General features: G+C 40.7%; 1 protein-coding gene across 15 annotated transcripts in view; it reads right to left on the minus strand.

Annotated features, from left to right (window-relative positions):
• Positions 1-19,178, minus strand: part of EHMT1 (euchromatic histone lysine methyltransferase 1) — a 150,123-nt gene that overhangs the window by 87,657 nt on the left and 43,288 nt on the right. For 2 of the 15 annotated variants that reach the window (XM_053374564.1, XM_053374561.1), the window contains exon 1: positions 18,138-18,260. The exons of 11 other annotated variants lie outside the window; for them this stretch is intronic. The gene's annotated coding sequence lies outside the window, so the exon portion shown is untranslated. Of the gene's footprint in view, positions 1-6,136; positions 6,216-18,137; positions 18,261-19,178 lie in introns of those variants that run through there. 2 more of the 15 variants (XM_053374560.1, XM_053374566.1) reach the window with 2 other exon arrangements.

Consider the following 19,178-nt stretch of genomic DNA (forward strand, 5'->3'; position numbering starts at 1 on the left):
TTTTTGGGCTACAACTCCCATCATCATCATCCCTGACCACTGGTCCTGCTAGCTAGGGAAGATGGGTGATGTAGTCCAACAGCTGAGGACCCAGGTTTGAAAAGCACTAGTCTAGACACAGAGCTGTTTGCCTTCCAACAGGTCAGACTATTGGTCTGTCTAGCCCACAATCATCTCCTTAGAAGTTGTGTTACCATTTGTGCCACCTCCCAACCTTTGGTGTTTTAAGCTGTTTTAAGCATGATGTTAGCTGTTATCTACCTGTCTCCCATAAGCTTCTTCAGGATTCCTCTTTCATGCACTCTCCTCAAATCAATATCCATACACTTAGAAAATGGAAGCTGCAGTGCAGCTGAGGTAAGTAGATTTCAGGCAGCCAGTATACCTGCGCAGGTGCCAGCTTCAGCAAATAGAAGTTTGGCACAAGGAAATGAATAGGGTAACATGCATTGGGTGAAGACAACCTTGCCACCTCTCTGACATGTGCAGCAAAGTAAAGAAAAACAACTTGAAACATGGGGGGGGGGAGAATAAATTTCACAGCGTTTCCAGCTGCTAATATTTACATAGCCTCACTGGATGGTCACTGGACCACTCCATGGTCTTAGGCAAATAGAAGTCTTTTACATCATCTGTTGCCCAATCCTTATAACTGAAGATGTCAGGGACCAAACCTGGAACTTTTTGCTAACAAAACATGGAATCCACCACTGAGTTATATCCCTTGCCCTAACACAGAGTTCTGCAACCTTGGGTTCCAAATATGCTGTTGGGCTGCAACTCCCTGACCCTGACCACTGAGGAAAGGCCACAGCTCAGTAGCAGAACATCCACATTTCAGGCAGAAGGAACAAGGTATCTTCTGCAAGAAAAAAAAAAGAATTCTCTGCAAGATCTCTTTCTTTCTCCAGTACAGTACTATTCACATCTCAGAGGGCACCATTATAAGGATAAATGAGGAAAGACAGATCAGTAATCACATTAAAAGAGTTGAAGATCAGAGTTGAAAATCAGCCCTGAGTGCTCACTGGAAGAACAGATCCTGAAGCTGAGGCTACAATACTTTGGCCACCTCATGAGAAGAGAAGGCTCCCTGGAAAAGACCCTGATGCTGGGAAAGATGGAGGGCACAAGGAGAAGGGGACGACAGAGGACGAGATGGTTGGACAGTGTTCTCGAAGTTACAAACATGAGTTTGACCAAACTGCGGGATGCAGTGGAAGACAGGAGTGCCTGGCGTGCTCTGGTCCATGGGGTCACGAAGAGTCGGACACGACTAAACAACAACAACAGAGTTGAAGATAAATAGATAAAATGGCTGCACCAAGTTGGGGTTAACAATTCCCATCATGTGTGCAGTGACTCCCAATTCTGAGTCCAGTTTCCTCACCCTCAAGTGTTGCTGCATCAAGTGGTGATGGCAAGTGACTCCCTATGGAGGGGGGCAGAGGCAGCAGTGTGCATTTCAGTTGCCTCTACACAAATGCACAGAATATAATAAATCAGCAAGCAAAAACTTGACCTCTTAATACATGGTGGAAAGTATGACCGAATAAGCATTACTGAAACTCATGACTGGAACGTAGAAACTGAGGGGTACAATCTGCTTAAAAGGAATAGGTCAAGCAGGAAGGGAGAAGCAGAAGAATTATATGTAAATAATGTGTACACTTGTGGAGAAATCCACACTTGGAGGGTGGAAGGCAGATTGAGAGTACAGTGGTACCTCGGGTTAAGAACTTAATTCGTTCCGGAGCTCCGTTCTTAACCTGAAACTGTTCTTAACCTGAGGAACCACTTTAGCTAATGGGGCCTCCCGCTGCTGCCGCGTGATTTCTGTTCTCATCCTGAGGTAAAGTTCTTAACCCGAGGTACTATTTCTGGGTTAGCGGAGTCTGGAACCTGAAGTGTCTGTAACCTGAAGCGACTGTAACCCGAGGTACCACTGTATATGGGTAAAAACTGTAGGATAGAGAAATAACAGTAACCTTACTGTGAGTGTCTGCTATAGACTTCCAGTTCCAGCATACACAGCTGCATGGAGAAAACCAGGTTGGTCAAAGCTCAGAATCAGCTCAGGCTTGCAAGGGAGGTTAAAAATAATGCCAAAAGGTTTCTTTGGATTTGTAGCTACTTTACATTTATTTCTTTCTTTCTTTCTTTCTTTCTTTCTTTCTTTCTTTTAATATTTTTTACTGAATTTTGCTTTACATACATACGCAGAAAAATGCCATCCAAAATTCAAACTAAAACTAAGAATACATAAAGATACGTAACAACTAAATATCTTTCCCACCATCAATAACCCATGATTACTATTCTGAATTATCAAATCTAACCACTCTAGTTCTTTGTGTTGACTTCCTTCCACCACCTCAATTTGAGTTATTCTTTTCTTTCCTTAACTGCCTTCTTTAGATGTTTTTCATTTCTTGGTATTAAGTTATTCAATTATTCAATTAATTATAGGTTATTCAATTATAACTGTTTTGTCTTTTGCAAAAGTTAATCAAAGCATAGTAAGGGGTTTTTTTGAGAACAATTTTTTTCTAGGTAATTTTTATAACACTCCCATTCCTTACTGAACTTTTGGGTTGTTCGGTTCCTAATTATTTCTGTCGTTTTGGCCAGCTCAATGCATTCAAATAGCTTTATTTGCCACTCTTCCTTTGATGGAATCTCTTCGCCTTTCCATTTTCTGGCAATAAGCATTCTTGCCGCTGTAGTGGCATATAAAAATATCCTCCTTTTATCGCTTGGGATATCTGATGATAATAAACCCAAGAGAAATGCTTCCGGCTCTTTGACAAACGTTTGTCTGAACATTTTTTTCAATTCTTCATAAATACTATCCCAAAAGTTTCTAATTTTCTTACATCCCCACCACATATGTAAGTGTTCCTTCTACCTACTTACACCTCCAACATTTATTTGAGTTTGTTTTGTACAACTTTGCTAGTTTACTAGGTGTTAAATTCCACCTGTAAAACATCTTCATAACATTTTCTTTTAGTGTGTAGCACGCCGTAAATTTTAAATCTCTGGTCCACAATTTTTCCCATGCATCCATCTGTATCGTATGCCCAGTCTTTTGCCCATTTAATCATGACTTATTTTACCTCTTCATCCTTTACTTCCGAATCAAATAATAATCTATACATTTTGGATAACACTTTGCTTTTATTTTGTATTAATTCTTTTTCTAGCTTTGAATTTTCTGTTGAATTTTTCTTATCTAATTTAAAGGTTTCATTCAATTGATGATATTGCAGCCAGTCTATCATATAATGCCTAATTTCTTCAAATTTCTTTAACGTCAATTGATTTGCCTCCTCTTTCAATAATTCTTTATAGGTTGCCCAATTTTTTTTTAATGCTTTTTTTCTTTACCGAAATGACTTCTAACGGTGAAAGCCACCAGGGAGTTTTCTGTTCCAATAGGCCTATGTATTTATCCCATACTGGATATAGTGCTATTATATAGCTCAAAAAAACTATTCTTTTAACCAGCATAGACATGATGCCTCATAATAGATCTTCAAATCTGGTAGGACAAAGCCTTCTCTTTCTTTAATGTTTATAAGTAACTTAAGTTTTATTCTGGGCTTTTTGCCCTGCCAGATGTAATTTGAAAAGTATCTCTTCCATTCTTTGAAGCATCCTGCCCTGTCTATCACTTGGATCACCTGAAATAGGAACAACATTTTGGGTAGCACATTCATTTTAATTGTGTAAATTCTCCCCCAAAATGAGAGATTCAATCTGTTTCATATTAATAATTCTCTTTTCATCTCTTTCCATGTCCTAATGTAATTGTTGTTATATAAATTTATGTTCTCCGCAGTGATCCAGATTCCTAAATATTTAATTTTTTTGACAACTGATAGACCAGGCGACACCTGCAATTGTAATTTATCTTGATCCTTCATAGTTTTTAGCCAAGAACTTGGTTTTATCTATATTCAATTTAAATACTGCTACCTGGTCGAATTCATGGGTTCTTTCTAAGTTTTTTCGTAAGCTTTCAAATGGGTATTCTGTTATTACTAAATCATCTGCATATGCTTTTAATTTAAAGGCTTTCTTTCCTATTCTTATTCCTTTTATCTCTAATCTTCTCTAATTTCTTATCTTCTCTAATTATCATTGCCAATATTTCCAAGACTACAATAAATAGCAATGGGGATAATGGACAGCCGTGTCTAGTTCCTTTCTTTATATTGAAGCTGTTAGATACTTCGTTGTTTATGATCAGTTTTTCTTTCTGATTTTGAAAAATGCTTCTACGCTTCTGCTAAAAGTTTCTCCTAATCCCATTAACTTTATGGGTTTTTTCATAAATTTCCAAGATATATTGTTGAAAGCTATGGTTTTCCCAGTAGTGATGTATAGAAGTGAGAGTTGGACCATAAAGAAGCCTGATCGCCGAAGAATTGATGCTTTTGAATTATGGTGCTGGAAGAGACTCTTGAGAGTCCCATGGACTGCAAGAAGATCACACCTCTCCATTCTTAAGGAAATCAGCCCTGAGTGCTCACTGGAAGGACAGATCCTGAAGCTGAGGCTCCAATACTTTGGCCACCTCATGAGAAGAGAAGACTCCCTGGAAAAGACCCTGATGTTGGGAAGGATTGAGGGCACAAGGCGAAGGGGATGACAGAGGACGAGATGGTTGAACAGTGTTCTTGAAGCTACTAACATGAGTTTGACCAAACTGCAGGAGGCTGTGAAAGACAGGAGTGCCTGGTGTGCTCTGGTCCACGGGGTCACGAAAAGTCGGTCACAACTGAACAACTAAACAACAACAACAATCAACCATGAGCAAGCTATGCCTCAAAAGGTGGCCTACACAAGATTTTCTTGATAATTAAATACCAATGGCCATGTTTACACTTCTGTGGCAGTGATCCATGCTCTTTGCCAAGAAAAGGTGAATTTGAAACTGCTTGGTAGTCATAGGCAGGAGCAAGGCATTACATGGAACAATGTGATCCTGCTCACTACAATTTCTAATAAGTGCCCTCCTGCTTGCTTTAGAGGTTTCACAATCCATTACCTATATATATATATATATATATATATATATATATATATATATATATGTGTGTATATGTATATATATATATATATATATGTATATACAGTGGTACCTCGGGTTAAGAACTTAATTCATTCTGAAGGTCCATTCTTAAACTGAAACTGTTCTTAACCTGAAGCACCACTTTAGCTAATGGGGCCTCCTACTGCGGCCGCGCCACCGGAACACGATTTCTGTTCTCATCCTGAAGCAAAATTCTTAACCTGAAGCACTATTTCTGGGTTAGCGGAGTCTGTAACCTGAAGAGTATGTAACCTGAAGCGTATGTAACCCGAGGTACCACTGTGTGTGTGTGTGTGTGTGTGTACATGTGTTCACAAGCCCCACATAAGCAGCTGAGAAACTAGATTAGAATTTTTTTAAAAAAAGTTACGAGCATTATTTGTTATACACTGAAATGTATCTTTTCTTCTATACTTGTGCAGCTCACACAATGCTGGCAAAACCAATGGAAAGTAGCATAAAGATAACTAATTACACCTTTTAACTGTGCAATTAACAGTAAATGCATTATTTCTAATTGTGCTTATTCAACATTCTTCATTCAGTTCTGCAAAATGAAATAATTTGTCTGTTGGAAGGCATTGAGAATGGACTTTTAAATATGACCAAATCAAATTTTCTACAACAGTCATCAGTAATAAAGCTCAATTCATGAAAAGCATTACAAACATCAAATGCATCTGAAGGTACAGTCCTAGGCCAGGACCAGCAACCAGCTAAGAAAAAAAATCATATTCAAGGACAGTTTACTTATGCTAAAGTTATTTTCCATTCCCAAGTGTATTTCACATAGCTCTTTTAAATTCTTCTGGTTTAAAATTTAAAAAAGCACGTCTCCCTTGCTGGATGACAAGAGGCTCAAAATTATAAAGATAGGTAGAATTACGGCAATAAAGATGAACGTGTTGCCAACAATGTTTTTATTCCAGACAATACCGTTTCTAAGCTGTACAATATGCTTTCAAAAATGGCAAAAAGCTATCTCAAAATCATCTGGAAAGGGAAGAAACCAAGGATAAAATACAAAATACTTACAGACAATAAAGATAGAAGAGAATTCTCCCTTCCGGATTTTAAATGTTATTATGAAGCGTCCTGTGTTACTTGGATCCGGGATTGGATCAAATTAGAGAATACAGATTTGTTAGATCTGGAAGGACATGATAACAGATTTGGATGCCATGTGTATTTATGGTATAATAAAGGGAAGGTTCATAAAGCGTTTTACAATCATATAATTATGAAGTCACTTTTAAAGGTATGGGGAAAATACAAAGACCTATTAGAACAAAAGACTCCATGGTGGGTATCTCCACTAGAAGTAAACTCAATTCAAAAAATAAATATGGAAAGAGAATGGCCTACATATAGGGATCTACTAGAAGAGAGAGAAGGGAAATAAAAGCTTAAGGAGTTTAGTGATATAAAAGATTATGTTTATGACTGGTTGCAATATCGTAAAATAAACGAGGTTTTTAAAGAAGACAATAAGAAAGGATTTAGTTACACCATATCTAGATTCCAAAGAGAAATTATAGATCATACCAAACTTCTAAAGAAAATGTATAATTTCTTATTAGAATGGGAAACCAAAGATGAGGAGGTGAAAAGTGTAATGATTAAGTGGGCACAAGATATTGGACACAATATACAAATGGAAGACTGGGAAAAGTTATGGAAAGTGAATTTAAAATTTACTGACTGTATACTGCTAAAAGAGAAGTAAATGAAAATGATGTATAGATGGTATATTACATCTGTAAAGATGGCAAAAAAATGTTTAAAACAGGTTCCAAAAAGTGTTGGAAATGTAAGGGAAAAGAGGGTACGTTCTTTCATATGTCGTGGAATTGTAAATGAATTTAAAAATATTGGGAAATGATTTACGATGAACTGAAGATAACTTTTGTGAAAAATCCAGAAGCTTTATTATTAGGCATTTCAGGTCAAGATTTGCCGAAAGAGAAGAAAAAACTGTTCATGTATGCTACAACTGCAGCCAAGATATTGCTAGCACAAAGATGGAAAAGCACTGAAATACCAGCTAAAGAAGAATGGCAAGGAAAACTGATGGAATACACTGAAATGGCAAAACTAACGGAACAACTTCGAGATAAAGACAATAGAGATTTTAAGAAGGACAGGGAACCATTTATTTTTTATATACAGAATCAATGGAAAGAAATGGACTCGCTTGCAGGGTTTGATTAAACACTTGCAATTTACAAAATAAATGCAGAAATAGAAGTAAGATGTTAAAATGACAGAATGAATGAAGAATAATAAGAATAATAATGAATTAACCAAAATGAAGAATAATAAGAATTAACCAATAAGCAGGGAGAGATAATATGCCAAAAAAAAACAGAAAAGGAAGTTGAGGGAAGTCGTGGGGGTGGGCAGAGGATTTATAATGTACCGTATTTTTTGCACCATAACACTCACTTTTTTCCTCCTAGAAAGTAAGGGGAAATGTCTGTGCGTGTTATGGAGGAAATGCCTATGGGTGGCATGCCTACAGATTTTCCTCCTCTAAAAACTACGTGCGTGTTATGGTCGGGTGCGTGTTATAGAGCGAAAAATATGGTACTTTGTTTTTGAAATAATGATTGTGATGATGATAAAATTGTAAAATTTAATTTAAATTTTTTTATAAAAGATTATAAAGATAGGCTTGCAGATCATATGGACAGATCATGAAACCATTAAAGAAGGCAGGAATATAAATGAAGTATGTGTGGAAATGTTTCCCTCAAAACCTTAGATTGGTTTACTGGCTACAGAATGTAATTCAACAGGGACAAATCTCAGGTTCTAGACTTAGGAAGCATACCTATGCCTAATGTTAAAATGATCTAGGGTCTTAGCACACCACAAACATAACATCAGTCAGCAATGTGATGCAGCAGCAAAAAGAAATGCTATTCTAGGCTACATCAACAGAAGTACATCATGATGTCTGAAATAAAGATGGAGCTATGTAGAGGTATTGGCTGGCTTCAGTTTTTCCTGCATTGTGGTTTTCGCAATGCATGCAAACACACAGACACATGTCATGATTCGTGATATATTGGCAGGTCAAAAATTATGAAATTGACATCATAATATGGACTTCAAACCGGTTTTGGACTGTATATCAAGATATTGCCCAGCCCTAGTCAAGTTACAAGAAAGGAAATTTCAACTAAACACCAGGAAGAGCTTTCTGACCATAAGAGCTGTTTAACAGTGGAAGAGTCTCCCACAAGAGGTGGTGGACTCTCCTTCCTTGGAGGTTTTTAAGCAGAGGCTAGATGGCCAAATGTCATGCACAATCTAGTTGAGACTCCTGCACTGCAGGGGGTTGGACTAGATGACACTCCGGGTCCCTTCCGACTCCACAATTCTATGATTCTAAGTCCTGCTTCCACTAATGTAAATTGGAGTGTCACTTTAGTTTTATCATTGTGTATCTAACAATGGAGGGACACAGGGGGCGCTGTGAGTTAAATCACAGAGCCTAGGACTTGCCGATCAGAAGGTCGGTGGTTCGAATCCCCGCAACGGGGTGAGCTCCCGTTGTTCGGTCCCTGCTCCTGCCAACCTAGCAGTTCAAAAGCACATCAAAGTGCAAGTAGATAAATAGGTCCCGCTTTGGTGGGAAGGTCAACGGCATTTCCGTGCGCTGCTCTGGTTCGCCAGAAGCGGCTTAGTCATGCTGGCCACATGACCCGGAAGCGAGATGAACGCCGCAACCCCAGAGTCGGTAACGACTGGACCTAATGGTGAGAGGTCCCTTTACCTTTACCTATCTAACAATGGCACAGTTGGGGGGTGGGGAAGATGGGAATCCTATCTCACCACTAAGCAGCACCAGCTAAATTTCCAAAACCCAAAACCTTTAGACTACTCGCAGTCATACAAGAATAGCTGGGAAGTTTACTTTTTTCTTCCATTTTGTGAGCTGGAAAGACAATCCAGTTTGCTGAGAATAACTTTCAATGACATGCAATGGCCACCAACTTATGGAGAATATGGAGGGTGGGAGAACTCAGCAACCTCAGTAACAATTTCACACAGAATATGCAATTCTTCCGCCACCATTTGGACGGACAAACGCTGATCCCACATCAGTAACTAACGAATTCTGTCAACATTTGCCGCCGTTCTGCTCATCAACTGCCTGCCAGACTGAGGGTCATCTTTGATGGTTTGCCGCCCTTCACAGAAACACTTAAACCACTCATACACTGTCTTTCAAGTTACAGCTTGATCTCCATACACAATTGTGAGTATTTCGTGGGTTTCCGATGCCGAATGTATGTTCAATTATTTCTCGCTGTCCGATTTCTGTGACCATTCACTGAACTTTCCAGTCACACCTTGTACATAGCTCTCTATGCTTGGGCCTTTCACCTTGAATAGAGATATTACGCCACCTGCCCCAGAGAAGGCAAGCCCCACTGATACCCGGCTTGCTCTTTCTCAAAGCAAAGACACCATGTCTACATCACACTGTTCCGAACACACAACTGTGGGTATTCTTGACACAAAGAAATGTTATTTCTTTTTTTAACACTTCACATCAGGCAAGTGAAAATCAAACTACTGGCCATTTCCCCCTCCCCAGTCCTCCAAGAGACTCAAACCTCCCATTATCCATGTGTGTGTGTGTGTGTGTGTGTGTATTAAAGGGTTTGAGGGCAAAACTGGCCATTCCAGTGAGAAACAACATGCTTAAGGAATAGTTTATAACTTCCTGTTAACCGACCCCTTCCCAGCCCTCTCCCCCACTCCCCCCAAAATGTACATTAAATGAGGCAGGAAAACGTAAAATCACAATCATTTACAGAATTTCAGCACAACCATTCTAAAACTGGTACTTTTTCACTCAACTATAAATACCATTCTACTGAACAGCAGCAGCAACAACAACAAAAGTCCAGCAGGTAATTTTACTACGATACTCTCCAGACACTCCATCCTCTTTAACCCTAAAACCCAAGTCCCAGACACCATTAAAATATCCTGCACCGATTTGCAAGAGGCAGCATTCTGCTCTGCTGTTTCACTTCTTGAGTAGGGGAACGGACAGTACAAAAATACAGTAACTAAATCCAGCCATGATCATCTTTTAAATCTTGCGTCCAAGATTCCCTCCTTTTAGCAGCTGGCAAGAGGAAGGAATCTACTACTGAAGGCACAAGGAAAGGGTTGAAGTGACAAGATACTGTACCTGTCAACACAGCAAAAGTCTTCTTATTTTGAGGAAGACTCAACCAGATCCTCATTCAGTTGCTGCTCATGTGATTAAAGCTCCCTCTAAAGTGAGCATGCTCGGTAGAGAACTATTTCACCCTTCAAAGCTCCAGCCATTTCAAAGAGAAACTTGCAGGCTTCTCGGTAGCTGCTGGTATTTCAGGCAGCACAAGGACACTGCCCTTCTCTCTAGATATGATATGCGGTTAACCAAGATAATCGGTACACGTTCTAACACTATGCCAAACTCGAGGCAGATTACACTCGCCTAGAAGGAAAGTACAGTGAAAAGGTTTTATGGAGAAGCTCTTTATGCCAGTGGCCCAACTGCAACAGGCAAAATGGTGGAGGAGCTTCGAATTTAAGATTCCCAACATGAGTATAAATGCAAAAAAAAAAGGTGTTTGCAAACTCCAGCTTGAAGTGTATTTTAGCTGCATCAAGTTGTATGGCTGCAGTTGTTCTCAGTTTGAATTTTTTTGTTTCAATCACCAACAGGTTCAAAAACATATACTTTTTTTTAAAGGGGGGGTTAATGAGGACACACGAGCAGAACACGATATAAATGTAAACAGCCACAGAATGCTTCAGCAACTCGCACAATTCAACCAAACAAACTGGATGGGAATTCGGAATAAACACGGCTTCTAAATCGCAGGCAGTTCTCCCACCATTTCCACTGTTAAAGCTCGTATCATTGCAATCCTTCATGACAGTCAAAGCACTACCTACATATATACATAAAAATCCACACACCCTACCAAAGAAAAAGCTAAGGCTAAAGACAAGCACAAATGAAAAAAGAAAATTCAACATGTATTTGCAGTGATGCTAAAGATTTAGCTTTTCTCCAAATACCAGAAAGAGGAGATGGGAAGGACAGAGCTGAGATATGCTGTGGGGCTATGATTTTTTATTTTAAATGGAACAGGCGGAATCTATCAATTTTGGTGCTCTCTTGGCAATAGAAAGGTGCACAACTATTCTTTATCAAGAAGCCCTTAATACCTTGTGACCAGTTTACCTGAGCAATTGCCTTACCACAGATATGCCCAACCATATCAACCGCGTCAATCTGTGGAACTGGAACAACAGTTAAACAATCAATCCCTCTTCGCAGAGAACTTTGGGCATTGTATGTGGGGGGGTTAGGGGGTGTCATCTAATAACTCTCAGCATCCTGAACAAACTACAGTCCCTAGTATTCTTTGGGGGAACCCAGTGACAGGCGTGTTACCTCTTTAAATGTACAGTGGTACCTCAGGTTAGGTACTTAATTCATTCCGGAGGTCTGTACTTAACCTGAAACTGTTCTTAACCTGAAGCACCACTTTAGCCAATGGGGCCTCCCACTGCTGCCATGCCGCTGGAGCACAATTTCTGTTCTCATCCTGAAGCAAAGTTCTTAACCTGAGGTACTAATTCTGGGTTAGTGGAGTCTATAACCTGAAGCGTATGTAACCCGAGGTACCACGTACAGTGCAAATGAGACCTCAGGAAGGACAATACTGAGCTAGTAAACAATAATATTTATTATTTTTATAAAGAATCGATCATCCTCATCAGTCACCAATACTAGGAATCAAAAAATGTTAAAAATAAAGAAATACTGCTGTATTATGGAGTAATCTTTTTAAATAGAGGAATTCCTCATTGGCAAAGAAGGTGCACTCTGTACATGCTTATGCCCTTTATGTCTGAGACTCACTAATTAATTTTTCCACACTAAACTTTTTTCCCACCCTAAGCCCTTTTTAACCTCTTATTGATTCCCTGCCCAGGCCCGTCATATCTTGGTCTATGTTATAATAGCCCAATTCTAAGCAAGATGCAAGTTGCAAGCAATTCAACAGGTCTCCCTTCCTTACTGAAAGAGTCCCATAGCACCTTAAAGACCCAACACTTTTTTATTTCAGCACCAGCTTTGGTGAACTAGAGCCCACTTTGCCAGGTGCATGATTCCCTGCTTTGGGTGTTGAAAGCATGATCAATTCACAAAGTCGAAATGCAAAGCATTTGCTCCAGAGCAGACCTGGAAAGATTAAGACGTGTTGCTAGCTCCAGGCCCTGCCATTCAATGGCTACTGCCCTAAACCCAAAGCTTTAATGTGCACAGTTGACAGGAGAGGGGTTAAAAAACAACACCACCAACCCTCATTCAGTGGAGCACTGCAAGCATGACTTACTACAATGATCTGTTGCAATACCCAGAAGTGAAGCGCATCACCAGTCTTTACATTCAGCTCTAGCTGTGTCCTCCTGAACATGGCCCAAATGTTCCTGCGTTCATTGTCCGACGCCCAGGACAAAGGCTGTTTGTAGCAGAAGAGGAATACATGAGCAAACAGACATAGCTAAGGCCACACAGGGCAGGGCTCCCTCTACAGGCCTTTTGCACCACAGTGAGTCTGTCCAGGAAGGAGATCCATTTCCCTTCCAACGTTCCTTGCTGCTGAAACAGCAGCCATTTCATAGGCACAAACCATGCTCTTAAAGCAAAGGTCACCACGACACTTCAATGATCACCTCTCACACACAAGGAGGTGGCAGGGTGGTGGGAGACTACTGGCATTTTAGGAAAAAAGGCTGAGTAGGTTTTAACTATTCAATCTGCTTTGTGACTTTGTGAATTCATTCCTGCTCTCCTCCTCCCAGAGAGAGAAATACAACTCTTCCCCTTCAAGAGGGATGAAATTAGTTTGGATGTACTGGCTAAACAACGGTTAGTGTTAAGCGAGTTGGCCTTAGAAACTAGTCACTAAGATATCCCCTAGGTCAGGCATAGGCAAACTCGGCCCTCCAGATGTTTTGGGACTACAACTCCCATCATCCCTGACCACTGGTCCTGTTAGCTAGGGATGATGGGAGTTGTAGTCCCAAAACATCTGGAGGGCCGAGTTTGCCTATTGGTTCTGTTCTGACTTGAAGACAGCCTATTTTAGAAGCCTCTAGGAGCAGAGCTTCCCAAACCTTTCAAGCTGGTGACACACTTTTTAGACATGAATTATTTCACAACACAGTAATTCCATTTTACTAGCAAACCAGAGGTTAAAGTAACCTCTTTCCAGCCTTGGGAGGAGCGCAGGGAGCATTCACGTGACATACCTACACACTGCAGCCAACACACTAATGTGTTGCAACACACAGTTTGGAAAGCTCTGTTCTAGAGCCTCAACACCTCCAAAATAGGCTTCCAGGTAAGAATGGGGCCTAATGGAGCCTCAAATGCATGACAGTTTTATTAGTCTTTGAAGTGCCACAAGATTCTTTGGCTACACACACACCAAAAATTTAAAGCTCGTCTCCCCATCCCACCCACCAAACAACCCTGGGAAGAGTGATTTGCTAGATTGCTGAGGAATGTAGCTCTGTGAGGAGTGACAACAAGTTTCCAGGATTCTTTGGGGCCGTGTGATTTAAATATACGGATGTATATGCAACCTAAGTTGCTTTTGCTGCAACCAAAGAAACAGGGCAAACTTCCTGGAAGTTGCTACTATCAAGGGAAAGTTTCAGTTCAAGAAAAGCAGTTATACCTCGGGTTACAGACGCTTCAGGTTAGAGACTCTGCTAACCCAGAAATAGTACTTTGGGTTAAGAACTTTGCTTCAGGATGAGAACAGAAATTGTGCTCCAGCGGCACGGCGGAAGTGGGAGGCCCCATTAGCTAAAGTGGTGCTTCAGGTTAAGAACAGTTTCAGGTTAAGAATGGACCTCCAGAACAAATTAAGTTCTTAACCCGGGGTACCACTGTAGAGCTTCTTTTCACAATGTGTTCTGCAAGCAGCCATATAGGTATCAAGCTCCTTTAGAATCTGAAAAGTGGTGCATGAAATTCTTTCTTTCTTTTACTTTCTCTTTCTTCCTTTCAAGATCTCCCATTTTCAGAAAGAAAGGAAAAAACAAGAACATTCCTTTCCAAAAAGGACACATTCTTCCTTAAGGGCTTTTGGTTAATTACATCATAATAATACGTAATTTTCAGAGATTCCTTCCCGGCAGGTATAAAAGGGGAGAGGTCCCAAATCCAGCCTTCTGTACACTCCCTGCACAAACCTCTCAGTTCCCTCTTGACCTTATCTCTTCCAAGACCTATGTGTCACTTTTCAAGTCTTATCTGAAATTATAATGCAGCACAACGTACATAAAGAGACTGCAACAAACAAAGGACTCCCAAGGGGAGAAAAATTCATTTTCCTGCATCTTTTATTTTTCCCATTAAATTAAAGCTACTCAGCCCATGCCACAGAAACCTCATTTTCCTCTGTATACTCGGGGGGGGGGTGTAGATGACCATCCCTGCAAAAAAAAAACTGAGTGCCATTGTTTACTACCATTGAAATAACTCTCAGGAGGAGATTGGTATTCTAAACCTACAAGGCTCCACAAACGGTTTTGAAAGGTAAGTGTCATAGCTGCCTGAAACCCTAGAGACGTGGGGTCTCCTGACTGAAACCCTAGAGCCAGTGCTAGTAATTGTGGACAATACTGAGCTACTGTAGATGGGCCAGTGGTCTGACTCAGTTTAAGACAGCTTTCCTATGTTCCTATTCAGCATCTGAGACTGAGGAACCAAACTTCTGCCACATTCAAAGGCCACCCATTTTTACAGGTGAAGTCAAAGCTTGGCAAGACCTGCATTTGCTTAATTCTTCAATCCACCAGAAATGTAAATGTTGGGAGGGCAAAGGAAGATGGGGAAGTTATCAGGGTCACTGCTAAGAAAACCTATGTTTTATTCATTTCAGCAGTTTTAAGCAATGCTTTTGCTCTGTACACACCATGCATTTAAAAGTACACTTAAAGCACATGGCTTCCTCGAAAGAATATTGGGAAATGCTGTTGTTTACCCCTGCCCCAGAGCTACAATTCCCAGCATCCTCAACAAACTACAGTTCACAGGATTCTTTGGGAAGAAGTAATGTGCTTTAAATGAATGGTGTGCACACAATACAATGGATTGCACTCTTAAAACATTCATAATAAATATCTGCTGGTGTACAATGCTCTTGTTCTGATCTGACAATGCAAGTTGAGAATCGTCAACTCAATGAAACCTAATCAGGTCAATATATAACTGCTATACTATATCTGAAAAACAAACTATAGGCAAGGCTCAACGTGCAAAACCTGTGAACTTCACCAAACAACAACACATTAAATAGAGTACTTTATAATGGTAATCTCTTGTCTTCATTAAGCCCCACTGCATGCGGTAGCAGCAGCAGATGCATAAACCAGAAATTGCTTGAGTGAAAAGGATTATCTGAATCACACACACTCTTTGTTAACTTCCAAGAATGTGCTTCAAGAATACTGCTTTAAATCAATGGGACTGCATTCAGCCAAGGGAATTTGTTTCTCTACTACCTAAGGAGGAGGAGACAGATGGAAATAATCAGAGGTGTTGTACAGTGAGATAAAGGCATAGCCATGTTGGATGTGATCTTAACTCTGACAGTGAAAGAGGCAGACAAAATGGCTTCCTCCATGCTGCTTTTTACAAAAACACTGCAGATAACAGGAGCAACAGCTCTGCTTCCAATTCTCTTGGGCTCTAAGGTGTCTCCCCCGCCCCACATCACTTCCCTTCCTATCTCAACCGCTTAAATTTTGTACACTCGTGCTCTTTGCAGAAAACCCTGATTTTTTGTTTCTGTCCTAGCAATCCGCCCCCTTAAAAAAAAAACTTCTCAATTGTCTGCTGACACTTGTAATGCCTGCAGTTGGCTTGAGTGGCGTTGATTCTGTTAGTCAACCAAGCAATGGATTCTGCCAGGCAAAAGGTGAGGCCTCTACTCCACATATAATGAGCAGAAAAAACACCCATGGGTGGGGACTGCAACTCACCCTTGCAATTTCCAAAAATAAAAGTGATGAAGTAATTGCAAGGAGGTAGTGTGAACCAGTGAAAGTCTAGCTCACTTTTTTTTTCATGCAAAAGCAAAAATGGTTTCATAAGATTTTAACATCGAGCATCTTGTAAAGTCCTCTTTCCGTGAAGGCAAATGTACAGGAAAATGTGGGCGGAAACTATTTTGAAGCAAAGTAATAAAAAGCCAATGACCTGAGTAAAGAATAGATCTTTGTACACAAGCAAAGTCTCGCCTCCTGCATTGACTTCAGATCTAGTTTCTGTTCACAGACCCTCGTGCTTAGCCTTATTTTCACAGCTCAAAATAAATTTATGAATGACTGTGCCGTTTCCTGACTTACAACAATTATCAGTGTAAGGGAGTGTCACCTCGTACATAGCTAGAGACTTTGAGACTTTAAATCTATATACACTGCCCCACATAGATTAATCCAGGTAACTCTACTGATTAGCCTAACATGAAAGACTTAACCACACAAGGCAGTTGTGTCATGCTGGCTGGGGCTGATGACAGCTGTTGTCCACAAACACCTGCAGGGCACCACAATGGCGAAGGATGGTCTGAGCCCTAGGAATGGCCTAGGGCTGCCAACCTTTCCAGACAGCTCTTGCGACTCTTTTACCATTTATATGAGAGTAAATTAGGTCAATTATATCCCAAACTCTTCCCAGCCAAGTCTGCAAAACTGCTCTTCCATTCCAGATTCAGCTGGTGAACCTTTTGCCTGTGAAAGTTGAAATAAAGCCTGTTTCTGGCAGAGCTACTGCAAGAGAAACCTCTTTGAACCATGACGTCTGACTTAGGTTAGGTAGGCGCTGTCTAGAAACTGAAAGATTTTCATGTCTTGTCCTTTTCAAATCCCCTGCTGCGCTTGCATTTGCGAATGCACGGCAAATTGGCAAGCTTTGCTGATCTACACACAAGCAACATTTCCAAGCAGCAGGCGCAATCTTGGGAATCAAACACAAAACAGCATATAAACCACTAACCCCAGTTAAGGCCTTTTTTTTCAGTGAAGAGGGTTTTTGTTTGTCTGGAAGGTTGATTGCTTGGGAAGCCACACAGGACCTGTGTCAATCTTTGCTAATCCAAAACCCTACGCCAAATCAAAATAATACAAAAGAACAACTGTGGAGCAACAAGCCTAGAGTTATGGACCTCTCTTTTTAGGATACCACCTCCCTTTCCGGTCTAGTGCAACAGCAGAAACCCAGCCATGACAGAAACCACCTTTTGGCAAAGCCTTGGAGTGACAAAGCTGTTCTTTCCCCTTGAACTGACATGCCAATCAGAGCGAAACAATGCATCAAACCAAGGCCACATGCACCACACACAAATATACCATCCCATGTCTCTGCATGGCTCCTTTTGTTCACCTGCCTGCATGCTTTGCCATGGTATAATGTTATTGACCACATCATGAAAAGCAAAACAAATGCTAAAATAAATAAATAAGTCAATAAATCGTATAAACCATCTGCAGAAGAAAAGAAGATTATTGCAATGGCATTCCGTAGCTTCACAACACTCAGCAGATTTTGGTGTGAAACTTAAATTGCTTTCGTGCCTTTGACCACGAAGGCTTCCCATGTGAGATGTAGAGGCCCAGCTCAGAAACACATCATAAGCCATCTCTGCCAGTTCTTTCCCTCTCCTAGTTTACCAGCCCACGCTCCAAAACACTGGAAAAGCAGGTCCTTGCTCTGCGCTGGTTGAACAGGCCAGCCAAACTACATATATTTGTGTTCAAGTCCTCCAGACACACATATATCAGCAGGAAGCAGTCTGAAGCCATCTCGTGTCAACTGCTTGGCTGTGCTGCTTTCAAAACCGATTCCAGCTTCTTCAAAAGAAGCAATTAGAGCCCCATAGTCAGCTGAAGCCCCCTTGGCAAGAGAATGAAGCTGCCAGATAACCCCTACCTCTGGTTCTGTCTGGAGAAAGCTGCGAAATCTCCTTCCAGGCCTCTAATTCCTTCGTTCACAATTCCATCTCCCTCTATGGGTGCAGTTTCCACAACAGAGCATGCTCAGTAGAAGCTGATCTTCAGCCATTTCAGAGCTTTAATGAAACGTAAGCAGAAGGAAGTGCCATTAAGCTCAGAAAGACTCAGGGATTCAGCCAACCTCGCCTTGTTACATCCACAGCCCCTATCAAGGTGAGTTGTTCAGGCATATAAAAATGCAGGATTCAGCTCCCTACTTGTGACAGGCAGAAGGCAACAAAAAGCAGCCATGCATCTCCAGCAGAATGAGTGCAAGAACTTCTGTTCAAAAGAATGCACATCCATTAGAAGAAAACGTTTGAAACCCTAGGCCACAAGTTTCATCAGATGCCATTAAAGAATGTTCCAACTGATACAAACATTTCAAAATGCAGATAGTGAGAGAGGTTCCCGTGTTAACCCTAAACATGGAATCTTTCACACAATGCCTAGAAACCCATCCCAAGCCAATTCATGTTCATATTTAGAGGGGGACACACGTGCAATGTACAGAAGCACAAAAAGAACTACTAAATAAAGATCCAGCCTATGATTTGTTAATTGAGCTATTGCTAGCAACCATTTTTATAAGAGAGGAGGGGATTTCACAATACCATTACTCCTTCATTTCTAATTTGTATTCCACAGGCCTTCTCAGAATGCCAAAAAGCAAATCAAGGAACCCGAGCGTCAAAAGATAACGCACATGTGCGTGCACACACACACAAAACAATTCCCACAGTAAAATGCTAGACATCTTTCCAGTTTACATGAGTAGCTGTTTAGAATCAATGGCGCTACTCACATGAGCAAAGAAGGAAACCACAGGAGAATTAAGAATCAAAGCGTTCACTGTGATCAATTCTCTAAAATGCAACTTGCCCCACTCCTCCCTTTGCCTCTTCCAAGTTCTACTGGGCAATCAGAAATATCCATCCAATACTTGTTTAAGTTCTGCCCCTTTCTGTCTACTACTCGT

This window comes from Podarcis raffonei, chromosome Z (assembly GCF_027172205.1).
Source record: "Podarcis raffonei isolate rPodRaf1 chromosome Z, rPodRaf1.pri, whole genome shotgun sequence".
NCBI lineage: Eukaryota > Metazoa > Chordata > Lepidosauria > Squamata > Lacertidae > Podarcis > Podarcis raffonei.